The sequence below is a fragment of the Delphinapterus leucas genome, chromosome 12 (genome assembly GCF_059928025.1).
Source record: "Delphinapterus leucas isolate spDelLeu-1000000601 "Yukka" chromosome 12, BTC_Dleu_Yukka2, whole genome shotgun sequence".
NCBI lineage: Eukaryota > Metazoa > Chordata > Mammalia > Artiodactyla > Monodontidae > Delphinapterus > Delphinapterus leucas.
Window position 1 is genome coordinate 66,423,764 of NC_143140.1, and position 18,874 is coordinate 66,442,637.

Consider the following 18,874-nt stretch of genomic DNA (forward strand, 5'->3'; position numbering starts at 1 on the left):
TTGTCCTAAACTAGTAAAAATTCCTAAAACTTTGCATTCACAAACTCAATTCAGTATGGTGCTTGAGTGGACTAAGTACTCACTATGTTGTCTGTTTCACACAAAACTGAACAATGCTGCAAATCTTCCACTGAACATGCATGTATACTAGGTTGGATTTCTGCAGTTTTCAGAAAGAATGTTACCAGTACAGCATAGGTGCTGGCTTGTATGGGTTATTATTTTCAATTGCTGCTCTTCTCACATTAATTTAGAAACAATTATGGTTACTTTTTCATTGTATTGGATGAACATTTTTGTAGAGTAACTATGTCGTTACCAATCTATTATTTTATTACTCTCCAGTTTTTGACTATCTCCTAGTTTTAGGATAGTGGTCCAGAGGATCTCTTGCCTTACTCAAGTTGACCATGTTCAAAAATGTTCAAGCAAAATTAGTTTAGAGAAAGAGAGAGAGAGATAAAAAAGAGGTTTCTAGGTAGATGACAAACAGGATGGTGATCTGGAAAAACTGATAATCATTCCTAGCTTCTTCCAGGTCATGTCTACTGGGTTTCATTTCATTACCTCGCCTGGGATACTGTGAAATTATGAAGCAGTCATATTCATTTTTATTGGCATATGTCTAATTTGAAAGAAAAAAACCCTGTGAAACATAAAAATTAAGGAACAAATTTTTTACATAACCATAAACAGTTACTTGAAGAAAAATTCACCTGATACTGATAAACTGAGATAGGATTAAATCAAGATGCACCTCTACAACAATAGAATGAACAAATTATTTTTGCATTATCTACAATCTGCAACTATTTGCACCATTACTTCTAGAGAGGTGACTTTACAGTATATATTACATTTTTCATGACGTAAAGATAACACTAGTTCCTACACATCTAGAAAAGGTGCATTATTATTTCCATAAAACCCAAACCATCCCCTTTCTGGCTCTTCATTATTTTCAGTACCAAACACCCATTCTGTTCCACGTGAGTCTGCTGCCATCTAGTGGATGATCTAAGGAAAAAAACGCTTCATAGCAAAGGGTATTTTTTTCTGCTGTACAACTGTAGGCAACAGTTGGCATCAGGGGCTGTGTAATGTCACCACCTGTCAGAGTGCCCTGGGGACCAGGGAGGATTATGTCTGACCACTGAGAGTGGCTGGGCTTCCTGGGCCAGCCCTAACAGGCATGTGCGCCTTCAAAGATATGTCTCCAAACAATGGAGAACAGAATACAACTACTTGCTCTTTTAGCACAAAATATCTGTTGCTCAACCCAAAATAATTCACAGTTGAAACTGTCAATCGTAGAAAAAAAATAATGGTTATTAAAACCCTTGGACAAGTGGTTTTGAGATTCTGACTTGGTCTCACCCACATCACACTGAGGAAGAAGAGGTAGAGTGTAACACTGACCAGCAAGCAGTCTGGGAGCCAGACAGTCTGATTTGGAAATCTGACCTCACTTCTTGCTGGCTGCTGACCTTGGGCAATTGACCTCATCTTTCCAAGCTATAACTGCCTCACCAGTCAAGCAGGGGGAGAATCACCTCTTCCTCAGTTATGATGAACTTCAACTGAGGACAATGTACGTAAGCACCTTGTACTGGAAACAGAAACAGTTCAATAAATGAGAGCAAACAGTGTGAAATGGCTTAATGTTTTTCTCCTGAAAGTCAGAAATGAACAGTAAGAATATTCTTATTAATATATATTAATGTGAACCATGCTGTAGGAGGGTGTTGAAACTTAATAAACTCTGATATAGTTATGAGAATTGTAGAGATAATGATAAATATCAACTGACACAAGACAGTTATAACCCCTAATTAGGAGCGAACTCAGCTACCACCTGACAGTGACATGTATACACACAAGTAAGAAACTGAACTAGGAAAAAAAACCCAACTAAATATTAATAAAAACAAATTCTGTTTTAGACAACTCTTTCCTCACCTATCAAACACTCTATCTATTTTAAAGGGTGGGTTGAAATATTACAGACGATGATATATATAAAAACATTTTCAAAATGGCATAGATTTCTGTAAGAACACGAGATGCTATTACTGGTAAGTTTACTATAATCAGAGTTAGGATCATTAGGTTGGGCTCATTACACAGTACAAGGTGCATAGGGTAATGTATCATGAGAAAATATATCAGCTAGTTGAAAATAAGTTTCAACACAAAAAGGTTCTGAGATAAATAATCAAGTGAACTAGGTCCCAGAAAAGTATATTATAATTCTAAAAAGCACATGTTAAGTAGAAAAACTCCTTAGAGAATCTGAAACAAAGCTACTAAAATAATTATGGGCTTTTTTCCAATAGGCTCTCTATCTCATGCTCTGTCTTGTGACCTGAATAGGGAGCTTATCTTCTCTGTGGGTAAAAGAACTGATGTGAACGGTGGGGAGGACACCGAAGGATCTTCTAAAGGATGAGTCTTGAGCTAAGCTCAGGTGAAGCCTGCGCCTCGGGGCCAAGCCTGCTGGTTTACTGTGCCCTCCTTCCTGGCACCCCAACACTTGCAGGCAAGTCCTGCTTCCACGAAGCAATCTCCCATTTAGAACAAATTTAAATTTTAAATTTCTCATTGGTTTTCTTTCCAAATACTTAGAGGGAGAAAGGCTAACAAGGTAGAAATTTAGGGCATTTTAAAGCTACTGTAGACTAATAAAGAGTTAAATCTAAAGTCATGATTCTTAAAAATGAACAAAGTGCAAAAACAAGCCATTTGAAAACTGTATGTAAACAGTACTTCGGATTTCTAAGATGGCCAGAACACTGCAAGCTCTGTCTTAGCAAAGATGTTCAGTCCTAACATCTTATCATGTGGCCCTGCTCAGCTGACCTGCTCAGAGAGAGTCGAGAATCGGGAGTAACAGAGGTCAAGAGGAGGACGTGGCCCCTTGAGTAGGTGATCTGTGTACTCAGCTAACACAGGGGGATTTGCCAGCGGGGCAGCCTTACTCCTTGCGGTTCTCCAGCCTTCCTGAGCCCTCCTTGGCCCTCCTCATCTCCTGGATGAGTTTCCTTCCTGTCATCCACCGGATGGCCCGACAGTCTGCTCCAAAAGCAGCCTGAGTATTAGCCATGTGAGGAAGTTCACCTCCAGCTCATATGGCAGTGATTCCTCAACTGTTTATCTCAGTCCGAATTTCTAATCAGTTTGTTTTTTTTTTTGCGGTATGCGGGCCTCTCACCGTTGTGGCCTCTCCCGTTGTGGAGCACAGGCTCCGGACGCGTAGGCTTAGCGGCCACGGCTCACGGGCCCAGCTGCTCCGCGGCATGTGGGATCTTCCTGGACCAGGGCACGAACCTGTGTCCCCCGCATCGGCAGGCGGACTCTCAACCACTGCGCCACCAGGGAAGCCCTCTAATCAGTTTTATTTGCAAGGCCCTGCTGCTCACATGTTTTTGCTAAAACACTGCAAATGGATTTCTGCTTCCTATAGGAACATGGTACAAGTTTTTTCCTGAATCTTCCCTCTTCTTCCCTCCTCAAGCCATATAGAACAGAGAGGCGGGAAAAAAGAAAACCCATGTAAGCTACATTTTCAGAGAAATTAAGACCACAAAAGAATTGTCAAAAATATGTACATGTGGCCAGAAGAAACAGAAAAGAGCAGATCGTGAGTGGGAAGCCATGGGGATGGGATAGGAAACAGGGGTGTTGCAGAGGAGACTGGGGAGGCAGAGCGCCAAAATGTCACCAGCAAGTGTGTGCCACCAGGAGATGATGGTGATTCCCAAGGGGGACCGGGGCAGGGCTGACAGGAAGCAGACACTGCTGAGCGAGGTGGAGAGCAGAGGCTTGGACCATGCTCGGGGCCCCAGGCTGCTCATCTCTGAAAGTGTCACCTTTCCCTAAGAGGAAGGGGATGCCTTATGCACTGGGGAACCAATGGAGTGACAGGGGGACGTCTGGACTGGAGGGGGAACTGTCCTACGTCAGGCTAGGTTCTGAGAGGCAGAGAGGGAAAGAAACAGTGCCTCAGGGCAGTGCAGAGAGGAAGGAGCCCGAGGGCACAGCCTGGGCACCCTCTCCCTTCACAGCTGTCTCCTGCCAGGAAAAGCAAGCTCACTCCACTGAACAACAACCAAGAGAACAGAAAGAGCAGCCACACAAAAGATTATATAAAACTGTGGAAAAGAACAGCAAAACTCGCTACAAAGAAAATGCAGCAGGAAAAAATGTTGCCACGGAAGTGGATAAGGTGAAAATTATAACCCAAAATAGCACCCTTTTTTTTGTTTTAACTCAGTGAGGCAATTGCAATTTTAAAGGAAAATCACAAAACAGCTCATAGACAAGATGGCCAGATAATAGGCAGCAGCGAAGCAGAAACTAGAGGAACTCAGGGAAGAAAAGAGAAAGACAAATTCAGAAATGAAAGGAAAGATTAGACGCACAGAAAGCATGAGCCCCGTTAACAGTTGTTGCCATTTTGGGTTGCTCAGGCCACAGCCCTTGAATTGCTGATGGCTTTAGCTCCTAGCTCACTGTCACTGTCACATCCTCTCTCAACTCCTAGTGATTTCAATACCCATGCTGATAATCCTGCCACCATCCTGGCCTCATTTCTTTGCATGCTTTTCTCCAAATGATCTTGTCTTCCACCCTCCCGTAATCACACACTCCAAGATCTTACCAAATGCCTTCTCATTACCAGCAACCATAACTCCTCCATGACCTTAGTTTCATACACACCACTGACAAATCACCACCTCCTGTATGTCTAGCTCTCTCCCACTGGCACCCTGACCCAATGAGCCTCTGACCCACCCAGGACCTAGCATCCTTTGGTCCTGCCACTTTGCCACTTTCCCTCGCATGACCTCCCCTTCCCGCCATGTCTTCGCTTGCCTCCTGACCCAATTTAAATGCCACAGTCAGCTTAAATGTCATCGTCTTCACTCTCTTGCTTATATCCCCTCAAGCCGCTCTCTCCACTTACCTTAACCACTTGACAAATCCAAAACTCTAGTTAAGACCAACACTGTGCTTCCTCTATTATGTGACTGTGCCATACGTCATTTAACCAAACCTCTGTTAATGGAGAATCTATCCTAAGCTTATAGGTTTAAAAGTTGGGGAACTTAACCATTTATGCTGTCTCTACAAATGAATCCTTCTGAGTTCTATTACACAGAAAGAAAATAAAGTGTAATGCTGACTAGATGAGAACATTCTCCTATCTATGTATTGACTTTCCATTTATTTACATGCTCAAAAGGCTGGTTCTACCCAGAGTTGAAGCCTGAGTTCTTATGATAGCCTGTAAGGCACCCCCCAGCGCCACCCCCAGCCCCTACTCTCCCCTCTCTGTGCTCTGCGCACATTGACCCCTCCTCCACTCCTCCAACACCCAGGCAGGCTCCCACCTCAGGGCCCCTGTACCTGCTATCCCCCCATCTAGAACATTCTTTCCCCAGATACTGAAGGGTGCATTCCCTTACTTCCTTTAAATACATGTACAACTATCATCTCCTCAGTAAGGCCTATCCTGGCTCCCTGTGTATCCCATTTAGAAATGCAGTCCCCTCTCCAGGATACCAGATCCCCACTGTTACGTTTTCGTCGGGGTGCTTCTCATAACACTTAACACCTCCTTCCAATACACTATTTACTTATTTATTTTGTCTGTCTTCTCTCACTAAAGGTTAGCTCCATAAAGGTAGGTATTTTGCTTGTTTTATTCACTGAAATATCTCTGGCATCCAGGCGGTGCCTAGCACCTCACAGATGCTTAACACTCATGGTATGAATGAATGCACATAAATGCACAATGACCTGGTACAATATAAAACATGATCCAAATGCATAGTGTTATGTGAATCAGACTGTCCTGGGTTCAAGTGCCAGCCTCTCCATAATAGTTATATGAACTTGAGCAAGTGACTTAACCACTTCAAACCTAAAATTTCTCATCTGACAGAGTTGGCCAGAAGATCAAATAACAATGTACAAAAAACAGATTCAAAATACCAAATATGAGGCACAGAGTAAACAGTTAGCAAAGAGAGCTAAAAGATACTAACCTACATACATATCTTCCAGAATGAGATTTTTTGTTTTCAGAATGAGATTTCTGAGTAAAGCAGGGTGTACAGGCAATACTCTACAACTAAAGTCACTGGATGCATTTGGGCCACGCTGCCCAGCTCTCCTCCCCCACCTCAGCAGAAAGGCAGTGCTCTGAGCACTGCCAAGTAAACAGGCCTTAGCTGGATTTTTAGCTAAAGGCTTCCACATTCCCCAGTAGAAAAATAATACTCCACAGGCTACGAGGGGATCTTGGTGATGTCTGCAGGCATTCTCTTGGGACGTTAAATGGGATGAAGAACAAACTATTCCAGAGAAGTTGGTGGCCATACTCAATATGAGTAATATGCTACTGCAACAATGGTTTCTTCAAATAATGATCATGATAATGACACTATAACAAGAAAGATGACTCGAAAAGGAAATGTCCCAAGGCTTACAGAACACCATTTTGTATGACCGTTGGTTTCTTCCAAATCAATTAATATGCAAACCAATTAATAACTGCTTTAAGAAAACACCCAGACTGGAGTAAGTATAAATGGCAATATACTCTTTAATGAGAAATATTGCTTATTAATTGGTGAAAAACAACAAAAAAGTGTCAAAGAGATGAGGACAAGAATTGTCAAAACCATTCCAGGAAACCAAAACTAAACAGCCTAGCCTGAGTTTTGTTGTCCCGCTCTCACACCAGCACTGAGACAACTAAACTGTACGCACAGGGAGCATCACAGGGCAGCTGAGCAGCAGTTACACAACTGACCACGAACTTTATTTAATAAGAGAAGCCAAAAAAAAGAAAAAAATAAGAGAAGCCACTCTGTAATACAATTACTGAGCATACTGAATATATTTATAGTGGAAAAAGCTAATAATAGTTAAATTAATTTTTAAATGAGTCTGGAAACATACATATGAAAATTTTTATGGTATAATCAGCACATTTTATTTATACAGAACTCAGAGGAAGGATTCATTTGGGAGGCAGCATAAACAGTAAGCTCCTCAACTTTTTTTTTTTTTTTTTTGCGGTACGCGGGCCTCCCACTGTTGTGGCCTCTCCCGTTGCGGAGCACAGGCTCCGGATGCGCAGGCTCAGCGGCCATGGCTCACGGGCTCAGCCGCTCCGCGGCATGTGGGATCTTCCCGGACCGGGGCACGAACCCGTGTCCCCTGCATCGGCAGGAGGACTCTCAACCACTGTGCCACCAGGGAAGCCCGCTCCACAACTTTTAAACATATAATTTTAGGATAAAATGTCCATTAACAGAGGTTTGACTTCTGAGCAGTTTCTCAGAGCTATCTGAAATGCTGTCTCCTGGGCTACAGTCCTCATTTTGCCCCAAATAAAACTTAACTCACAACTAAAAAACAAACCAAAAAAAAAACCGAACAAAAACAAAAAAAACACAGATGTTTGAGATGTATGGCAAATTCATATAATAACAAATTATGCAAGCAACACAGAAGAGAGAAAAAACAAGCAGCAAAAAAAAAAGAGGTATAGTATTATCCTATTTTCATTAAAAAAGAAAGAAGGTAATTATGTATAAATATTTCTGGAATCATTTAGATTTGCTACTAAAGAAAAGAGTATGCAAGTTGACTTTAATGCTGTTTTCTTCATGTTGCCATTGAGGAAAAGCACTCTGACAGGTAAGTGATTTTGGCAGATAAGTGCTGAAAGAACAACTGATGCCACACTGTCAGTCCTGACTTATCTTTATGATCATTATCAGTAGTCGCTTCAAATAGAAGCAAATCTTATAATTAATGCATGTTGAATAAAGGCATTTCTATACTATTATGCATTAACTATTCTTCTTAATGTGCTATTTAGTAAATGAAAACATCTTTCGGAATCTTGAGTTTTTCATAAAAGTCAAAAGAAGTTAAAATAAATATCTCTTCTTCCATTCTGTACCATGTGATCAATAATATCTTCCTAAGCACAGGAGTGCACATTACTTTTGAAATACAATTAGTTACAACAAACTGTAGAATCTCGGGATTCAAAAGCAAACTTCACCATTATCTGGGTTTCCCATAACTTTAAATCCCAGTGCATCATGCCAAGGAATGCAGGGCTGTATTTAGTTTGTGAGGCCTGCCATAACAAAATACCACAGACTAGTAGCTTAAACAACAGAATTCTATTTTCTCACAGTTCTGGGCGGAGGCTGGAAGTCTAAGGTCAAGGTGCCAGTGGGGCTGGCTTCTCCTGAGGCTTCTCCTTGGCTTACAGATGGCCTCCTTCCCACTGTGTCCTCATGTGGCCTTTTCTCTGTGCCTGGGCGTCCCTGGTGTCTCTCCTCTTCTTGTAAGGACACCAGTCATACTGGATTAGGGCCCCACTCTTATGACCTCACTTAACCTTAATTTCCTCTATAAAGGCCCTATCTCCAAATTCAGTCACACTGGGGGTTGGGACTTCAACAATACAAATTTTGGGGGGGACGAAATTCAGTCCATAACAAGGACCCTGACAGTGCTTATGTGAGAGGAATGTTAAAAAACAGTACTAATGAGTAAAAAGATACCTGTTAAGTATGTTTGACCTAAGCTCAAACACCTGTATGAATGAGTAACTTGTACCAGTCCACAGCATCCTTGGAAAGCCCTGCTGGAAGGACCACTCATATTTGCTGCAACTTCTTTCTACTCATCTCTTAACTGCCCTCCTTAATATCATACAGAAGGAAGGGTGACCCTCTTCCACCTGACACCCCTTCAATTATTTGAAGCAGCAATCCTAGCCCCCCTAGAAGTGTTCCTAGTACTTCCAAATGCTGCGTGTATCAATGTATCATAGTGTGATTTCTGTACCCTTCTCATTCCCCTCTCTCTTTCCATTATTCACATTCAACAACTGCTTCTTTTTCAGAACTGGGCTCACAGAAAGGTAGAAAGGTAACGTGCCTTTCCTTTAAGATTTTTCTTCTTTTTTTCTCCCCATGTCATCCTTCTGCAGGGGCTATGCTAATCGTCTGTGTATTGTTCCATTTTTAGTATATGTGCTGCTGAAGCGAGCACTAAGATTTCTTTATATAACTTGTTTCTTCCTCATTCAGGTGATTTTACATTGCAGTCAGGATTTCTGAGAGCTTCCCATCTTCTCAAACCATGGTCCTTCCCTCCAGTGTCACATCTTGGAATCACAACATTCTCTTTTTTGAAATTTTCTATTCTATCCTTTCTGTTCTATCCTTCATCATCCAATAAATCCTTACTAGCACCTGTATGCAAAACTCTTGAGGGATATAATTCTGCATAAAGGTACGATCCCCAGCCACAGAAGAGATTACAGACCTTGGTAGTTAAGGGAAAAAAATGCTGGCACTTAAAAAAAATTATAAAGATGAAATACAAAAGAATTCACAAGCCAGCATCTCATTACCAAATGAGTGAGGGGAGATTGCTGCCATAAGGTCAAAGGAAAGAAAAGAAATAAACTTATAATGGTTACTACATGCGAGGCACACTTATCCCTACTTGCTGAAAAAAGATAAATGTAGTTTAGATACATTGGGTAACCTACTTGAGGTCATTCACTCCAATTTTATTAAGGGCTGACTCATGGCCAGGCACTGTTCTTACAATACAAACAGAGCTGTGAACAAGGTATATTAAGCCCTTTCTCTTCAGGAGCCGCCATTCTAGTAGGGAATGCAGAAAATAAGTAGGCAAATGTGGTTGTTTAATTTACTGATCAAAGGCATTACAAAAACAAACTGGATGGGCTTCCCTGGTGGCGCAGTGGTTGAGAGTCCGCCTGCCGATGCAGTGGACACGAGTTCGTGCCCCGGTCCAGGAAGATCCCACATGCTGCGGAGCGGCTGGGCCCGTGAGCCATGGCCGCTGAGCCTGAGCGTCCGGAGCCTGTGCTCCGCAACAGGAGAGGCCACAACACTGAGAGGCCCGCGTACCGCAAAAACCAAACAAACAAAAAACTAGTTAATGAGAAAAAGAATGAGTGGAGGAACAAAAATGATAGGTCAGGGAAAACACCTCTAAGGATGTGACCTCTGGGCTAAGACCTAAAAGCCAAGGAGGAGCCAACTGTGTGAACATTCGGGAAGATGTCTGAAGCAGAGGAAAAGTAAGCGCAAAGGCCCTGAGGAAAGAAGGAGCTCAACTGTTCAAGCAGCAGAAAGGCAGCCAACGTGGCTGAAATCTGAAATCTTGCAGCTGCAAAGGGGAGAGTGGTAGGAGTTGGCAAAGGGGGGCAGGATCAGATCTGGAGGGTGTTGTGAGGTATGGTGGGGATTTACATCAGATTGTGAGTGCCACGGGAATCACTGCAGTTTCCAGCTGTGAGATGGCATGGTCTGGAAGCAGGGAGAACATTTTGGAGGCTACAGTCATGCCGAGAAGAAAGAGCAGCAGCTGGGACCTGGGTGGTGACAGCAGAGATGGAGAGAAATGGACAAATTTTGCAGGGAGAACCAATAGGATGTACACTTAGGTTGCAAATGGGGAGAAAAGACACACAGTACTAGGGATTGGGGTTGTAACCAACGGTAAGAAAATTCATGTTCAGGACAGAGGCATGTAGATGGTTCACATATAGGAGCAGTGAGGGACAGAGCTCCCTGGAGCATATTTTAAAGTTTTAGTTCATAAAACAAACAGAAAATGTTCACTCACATTCAGTCATAAACAGCACTCGTGTTCAGTCATGTAGGAAAAATCACCAGAGAGAAGAAAGGATGGTTGTTCTCTGTTCAAATTCCCTTGGATATGACATTAATTTCCACTCCTAGCTCTGTTCTATGTCAACACCTTAGGCATGAAGAGAATCACAACAATGAAATGAAAGCTACTGAAGCTTTTCTCCTCAAAGGGAAAAAATTCAACCAGGTATTTTCAGACGTGTGACGTCAGAAACAGATATAACAAAGGGCGTTTTAGGGGAGGGAGGAGAGGAGGGAAAGAGAGAGAGAAGAACACGTTTTCAACGCCTTTCCCTCTGTACACTGCCTTCCTGTCCACCAGACCACCCCAGGAAACAAAAGGTAACACCTCCAATTCCTGGGTAAATACACAGTTCTAGTCAATTCATTAACTTCTCAGGACTGGAGTTCTTTTTTTAAAGAAAATTTGCCCTGGCAACCAAAAAGGAGAACTCAATGATACTAGCTTCCCTTTTCTGCAGTCATGTGTTAAGGTGCAAAACTAGTGTCCCTTTCACCAGACTGTAGTTAAAAGAACTGCATTCATTCTCAAAAGTATAACAACAAAAGGGCTCAAGCTTTTGTAGAGATTTTATTTTTCTTCTCAAAGTCCTAAGGACCTTACAGGGACAAGAGCCAAGCACTGATCCTGCCTAATAAACAATAAAAGGACGCATACAGAATGAGAAGCTAATTGCAACACAGAGAAACCAATAATATTTACTTCACATCTAAAGAAGTCTGTGTTGGACCAACAACTTTAATCTATAGGAGATTAACGATAAAAAATAAAACAATTAAGATTCAACACAGACCTTTTTCAGTCACCTTCTCTTAACCTTTATAACATGGGCTTAAGTTCACACATTTTATGCCCCCCTAAAAAGTTCTGACTTCTCAAATCTTCCAGAACACACACATAAGCACATATGACATATCATGCATATTTCCGCTAAAAAGCAGAAAACTTCTGCACTTACACATTCCGCTGAGTATATTTTATAAAGTTACCAATGGATCTATTGGGTTCATTTTCCAAAGGCTAGCTTTTAGCCACTCTCTATCTTCCTTTTTTATTCTTTTTTTAAAATACATTTTATTTATTTATTTATTTTGGCTGCATTGGGTCTTCGCTGCTGCACACGGGCTTTCTCTAGTTGCTGCGAGCAGAAGCTACTCTTCGTTGCAGTGCACGGGCTTCTCATTGCGGTGACTTCTCTTGCTGTGGAGCACAGGCTCTAGGCACACGGGCTTCAGTAGTTATGGCATGCGGGGTCAGTAGATGTGGCTCGTGGGCTCTAGAGCACAGGCTCAGTAGTTGTGGCGCACGGGCTTAGTTGCTCCGCGGCACGTGGGATCTTCCCAGATCAGGGCTCGAACCCATGTCCCCTGCATTGGCAGGCAGATTCTTAACCACTGCACCACCAAGGAATCCCTCTTTTACATTATTCTTTAAACCAATACTCAAATGCCAGAGTTCTCATTAGCACTGGTAAGATTTACTATAATACATACGTATGGGAAAATTTTATCTCAACGACTGTGTTTCATGGTCAGCTGTGGTTATTTCTATCTATCAATTTCCTGCAATTCATAACTTAGTTACTTCTGACATGATTCACTCCAGAATCCCTTGTGACCGCAACTCTCCCACCTCCTAATACTTAGATATGTAACTCTTAGTGGAACTCCACTTGTGGCTAACTTGTGAATAACTGTTTCCATTACGGGAGTTTAAAAGCATGCATGATGGGTCCAGATATGGCAACTGGTTTCTTAATAACAAAGAGAATAATCCTGCATATGTCAGAAGAGCTTTCAGGATTTTTTACAACTTTAACTTGGTTAAAATTATAGCCTGTTAAAGTTGGTACAGACCATAATCCGGCCCACAGAAAAAATATATAAGAAAATCATGCCTTGGAAGGTAAAACAACTTACTCAGGCCACACTGCTGTTGGATGTGATTTCGGGAAACGAGCAAGCACGCACATACAGCTTGCCTAATTAGAAACTTTTCCTATTGTCCCATTGATTTTCTTAGCTCAGCTACATTCTGGAAGTCTGATTCTAATCAGGGAATTGCAATATACATCACAGTGGGACACACTGAAATTTAAGACTATAAATGCCAAATGTTGGCAAGGATTTGGAGCAACACAAACTCTGATACCGTGGCTGGTGGGAGTACAATCTGGAACCGCTACTTTAGGTAACTGTTTACCTGTATCTACTACAACTGAACATACACATATCCTATGACCCAGCAACACAATTCCTAGACACACATATGAAATAAAAGAACATACAAGAATGTTCAGCATTGTCCATAAAAGCAAAAAACAAAACCAAACAAAGCAAAAATACAGAAACACTCCAAATGTCCACCAACTGTAGAAAGAATAACTAGATGTGGTATACTCGAATACAGTAATGAAAACAAATGACTGACAGCCACCTGCAACAACACAGATGAACTGCACAAACCTAATGGGAGAAAGAACTTCAATATAAAACTTATTTCTTGATTCCATTAGATAAAGTTAAAAACTAGGAACATTAATCAATGACATTAGAAGTCGGGACACTGGTTACATCTGGAGAGTATGGAGGGGGCTCTAAGCATGAGAAGGGCTTCGGGGGCTGGTAATATTCTATTTCCTGACGTGTGATGTTGTAACATAACTCACTGAGCTATATACTAATAACTGGTATACAACTCAATATATATAATATGCTCCTATTTTTTTTAAAGTTAAAAAAAACCCCAATGTTTAATTATGTGATGGATTTCAATATATTTATCTGCTTCTTTCAAAAACACGAGTTCTTTCTGTGTGTTCCGTGTGTCCCAAATCCATTTTTCTGTATTGTGTGTGTCTGTTCCAGGATGAAGGGCCCCTGTGAAATACCCTACCCTGGTTCACCTCATATAATAGGCTCAGCATTTTCAACCCACAGAGGCTTGCTTATCCTTGTCCTATATGCCACAGGTAGGAGCCTGTCTCAAAAAACAATACAGACAGATGTTAAAGGGTAAATGAAGGGGATATGGGGATATATGTATGCATAAAGTTGATTCACTTTGTTATACAGCAGAAACCAACACAACGTTCTAAAGCAATTATACTCCAGTAAAGATGTTAAAAAAAAAAGGTAAATGAGTGTATATCTCCTTTCCACATACTGCTAATGAAAATGGTACTTTAAAAAAAAAACCTTGAGAACTAAATCTGAAGTTTGAGAACTAAATCTAAGCATGTCTTTGATGCACTATGATCTTCTAGACCTTGGATAACAATCAGTTTTATTTAGATGTCGACTCCAGTCTATTGGGAATGGTTGCCTGGAGCACTGGGTTGAGAAAGATTTAATGCTGTGTTAGGGCCAGTGACAGAGAATACTGTCAATGCCAGGGCAAAGGATGGAGCACAGACACCTTGCCGACTCAGAGTCAACAGGACACTTTCTCCCCTAAGATAAAAATAGTTTCTTAACCGTTTTAAATGCTCCACAGAGAAATCTCTAATAAAGTTCTAATTTATAACATCTGTTTATTACTTATACTTAGAAAGTGATATTATTTAATACAATTTTACTTCTAATATATTTTACATTTATGTATTTATAGTATTTAAATATTTTGTTTAATATAAATTACATTATTGTAATGTGGTTTAAATACTTCACAAGTGAAGCAAATCAATAAGACTATAGGTTATTTTTTTAACAAAAAGTAGTTTAACAGGAAAACAAAACCACTTAAGTTTAAAAACATTTTGTTTCATCTATCCTACTCTTTGCAAAACAGAACTGCCAGAATACTATTTTAAAAACTCACAAAATTCCAGTCTTACTAAATGTTATTCTTGGGTTCCTCCAAGAATCAAAAATCTTTTGATTGCTATTTTTGGTATAAATTAAACCATACAACTCAATATTTTACAAGATTTTGTTGATCTTAATCAAAGCTAAAATGAAAATAAACTTTTCCCACTGCAGTACTCAGGAAGACTTTAGCTTTAGTTGAACAGATGCACATATTCTAAGTCCAAGGGGATTACCTTACTTACAGCACCTTCTCTTTAGATTTCTTTTGTAAAATTAGATAATTTGTACTGACACAAATTCAAAAGATGCAAATGCAGTGTGAAAAGAAGCACCTAATGTGGTGCAAAGTACCATCTTATTCAATCACATCCAGTATTATTAGCATTACCAGATGTAGAAAAAAGTGAACTGAAATTTCACACTTCTCCGTTTCACTTCCATGTGATTTCTGCATAGCCCTTATCAGTAATGCACACTGGATGGTAGGTTAGATTTTTAGCAATAACTTGCTCTACCGAAATCTAAACTTCCCATCATTTAAACATTGAATCTTAGAATTAAAAATATACACCGTGATGACTGGTTTCACTAAATTCATGAACCCAAACCTCAAATGAGTAATCAAACTGCCACACAACACTTCTCTGCTTCTCTGCTTCCCTGGTACATCCATTCTCTCAACTGTCAAAACTACAAGTAACGCACCTTCTCTTCTTTCCATAAACTTCTAACAACTTTCCCTCCCATTCTCTATCTGATGCCTTTGCCTATTTTATTTAGAAACACTCAGACAGACACTTTCCATCTTTACCCATCACACTCTGCACCAAATCTGTACAGTAGATAAAAGGCAAATCACTCATTAGTGGTCTATTCCCCATCGCTTCTCACCTTCAAAGACAATTCTTTTGCAAGTATACTCTCACTAGAGTCTCTCTTTTGTAGTGGAAAAAATGTACCTTTTCTTTGACCCTCTTCCTACTCCCATGGTAGAATCTACTAGTTGCCTCCTAAATACTGATTTCTCCTTTCTCTCTCAAGTGGAGCAGTCCCCATTTTTAGTGAGCACATTGCAATACAGCTAAAAGATGCTTTCAGCTTTCCTAGTAGTGGATGTAGCCATGTGACTGTCTAAATTCTGGTCAAGGGGCTTCCCTGGTGGCGCAGTGGTTGAAAGTCCGCCTGCCGATGCAGGGGACACGGGTTCGTGCCCCGGTCCGGGAAGATCCTATATGCCGCGGAGCGGCTGGGCCCGTGAGCCATGGCCACTGAGCCTGCGTGTCTGGAGCCTGTGCTCCGCAACGGAAGAGGCCACAACAGTGAGAAGCCCGCGTATCGCAAAAAAAAAACAAAAATAAAAAAGAAATAAATTCTGGTCAATAGTATATTCAGAGGTGAGTAGGATGCTAGGAAGTCTCTTTAAATGGAAGAGGTCAGTCCTTCTGCCTCCTCTCCATCTACACTTGGAACGTGGATAGGAAACCACCTTTTTTTTTCTTTTTTTGAATTATCAAAATTTGTGAATCATCTTTTTTCTTTTAATTAAAAAAATATATATTTTTACCTTTTGACCCCCCCACTTCACCCATTTCTCCCACCCCCTACCCCTGACAACCACCAATCTGTTCTCCATACCTATGAACTTAGTTTTTCTGGTTTGGGGTTTTTTTTTAGATTCCACGTATAAGAAAGATTATATGTTATTTGCCTTTCTCTGACTTATTTCACGTAACACAATGCCCTTGAGGTCTAATCATGTTATCGCAAATGGCAAGATTTCATTCTTTTTCTTTTAATGGCTGAATAACATTCCATTGTGCATATCTATCTATCTATCCATCCATCCATCCATCCACCCACCCACCCACCACATCTTCTTTATCCATTCCTCTATCCATGAACTCTTAGGTAGCTTCCATATCTTGGCTATTGTAAATAATGCTGTAATGAACATGGGAGTGCAGATACGTTTTCAATCTAGTATTTTTGTTTTTCTTGGATAAAAACCCAGGAAGAGTACTACTGGATTGTATGGTAATTCTACTTTTAATTTTTTGAGGAATCTCCAACACCGTTTTCCATAGTGGCTGAACCAATTTACATTCCCAACGACAGTGCACAAGGGTTCCCTTTTCTCCACATCCTCACCGAACCTGTTATTTCTTATCTTTTTGGTTTCCTTTGTTGTGCAGAAACTTTTTCGTTTGATGTAGTCCTACTTGTTTATTTTTGCTTTTGTTGCCTTCACTTTTGTTATCAGATTCAAAAAATCATTGCCAAGGTCTATGTCAAGGAGCTTACCACCTATGTTTTCTTCTAGGAGTTGTACGGCTTCAGGTCTTATGTTCAAGTCTAATCCATTTTGAGTTAATTTTGTGTATAGTGTAAGAGAGTGGTCCCGTTTCATTCTTTTCCATGTGGCTGTCCAGTTTTCCCAACGTGATTTATTGAAGAGACTATCCTTTTTCTATTGTATATTCTTGGCTTTGCTGTAAATTAACTGATGATATATACATGGGTTTAGTTCGGGGCTCTCTATTCTGTTTCATTGATCTATGTGTCTGTCTTTAATGCCAATACCATACTGTTTTAATTGCTATAGCTTTGTAATAGAGTTTAAAATCAGAGAGGGTGATGACTCCAGCTTTGTTCTTTTTCTTCAAGATTGCTTTGGCTATTCAGGGTCTTTTGCAGTTCCATACAAATTTTAAGACTGTTTATTCTGTGAAAAATACCATTGTAATTTTGATAGGGATTGCACTGAATTTATAAATTGCTGTGGGTAGTATGGACATAATATTAATTCTTCTGATCCATGAGCATGGAATATCTTTTCATTTATTTGTGTCTTCTTCAATTTCTTTCCTTAATGTCTGACAGTTTTCAGTATACAACCTTGGTTAAATTTATTCCTTTCTGATACAATTATAAATGGGATTTTCTTAATTTCTCTTTCTGATAGTTTGTTATTAGTGTAGAGAAACACAACAGATTTTGAGTACTGATTTTGTAACCTGCAACATTACTAAATTTGTTTATTAGTTCCACCAGTTTTTTGATGGAGTCTTCAGGGTTTTCCATATAATATCATGTCCTCTACAAACAGTGACAGTTTTACTTCTTCCTTTCCAGTTTGGATGCCTTTTATTTATTTTTCTTGCCTAAATGCTCTGTCTAGGACTTCCAATATTTCTGAATGAAAGTGGCAATAATGGGCATCCTTATCTTGTTCCTGATCTTAGAGGAAAAGCTTTTAGCTTTTCACCACTGAATATGATATTAGCTGCAGGCCCGTCACATATGGCTGTTATTATGTTGAAGTATGTTCCCTCTATACCCATTTGGTTGAGAAGTTTTATCATAAATGAATGTTAAATCTTGTCAAATGTTTTTTCTCTATCTACTGAAATGATCATATGATTTTTATCCTTCAGTTTGTTAATGTGGTGTATGTATATCACATGGCCTGATTTGTGGTTGTTGAACCAGCTTTGCATCCCTGGCATATATCCAGGGATTTATTCTTTCAAAGACACCAGTTTGCCAGATCCCATTCTCTGCTTTCATCTCATTCAGTCTGTTGGCAGCATTAGACACATGATGCCTCACTCATTCTTGAAACACTCTTTGAATTTCTGGAAACCCAGTAGAGCCTGATTTTCTTCTTACCTCACTGGTCACTCCTTCCCTGACTATGGTGTTTTCTCCCTGCTTTCCTGACTTCTGCATTTTTTAAAATGCTCCAACACTCTTCTCTGAACTCTACTCACTCCTTTGTGATTATTTTAGACCTATGGTTTTAAATACCATTTATATTCTGATGACACTCTGATCTCCAAATTCATATACCTAAACTAGATGTTTGACACCTCCACTTAGATGTTTAAAAGACACCTCAAAATTTACTTGGCCAAAACAAAACTCTCCCCACATCTCCTGAACTATAGTTCTTCCCATCTTAGTACATACTCACCACCATCCACTTGGTTGCTCAAAGCAAAAACCATGAAGTCATCCTGGTCTCCCCTCTCCCTCTCACCCCACCCCCGTGCATCAGCAAGCCCTGCTGTCTGTGCCTCCACAGTACATCCATCACTTCTCTCCATCTCCCTTGCTACCACCCTGGTGCAAGCCAACATCTCTCTCATCAGAGCCCTGCCATGGCCTGTGTGTTCTCCTTCTATTTCTTCAAAGTCTGTTTTCTACGCAGCAGCCAAAGTAATCTTTACAAAGTGCAGATCTGATTGTGTCTCTTCCCCGCCTCTTAGAACGAAATTTAAGCTCCACATGGCCTCCAAGGTTTTAGGTGACCT

The 18,874-nt window shown here is 40.5% G+C and overlaps 1 protein-coding gene and 1 non-coding gene across 7 annotated transcripts in view; both read right to left on the reverse strand.

The window, feature by feature from the left end:
- STX7 (syntaxin 7) overlaps positions 1–18,874 on the reverse strand; it is a 74,511-nt gene that overhangs the window by 48,050 nt on the left and 7,587 nt on the right. The window lies entirely within an intron of this gene.
- LOC115802073 (U6 spliceosomal RNA) lies at positions 8,984–9,090 on the reverse strand. The gene has a single exon (XR_004022452.1). It is a non-coding gene; the product is annotated as a U6 spliceosomal RNA (small nuclear RNA).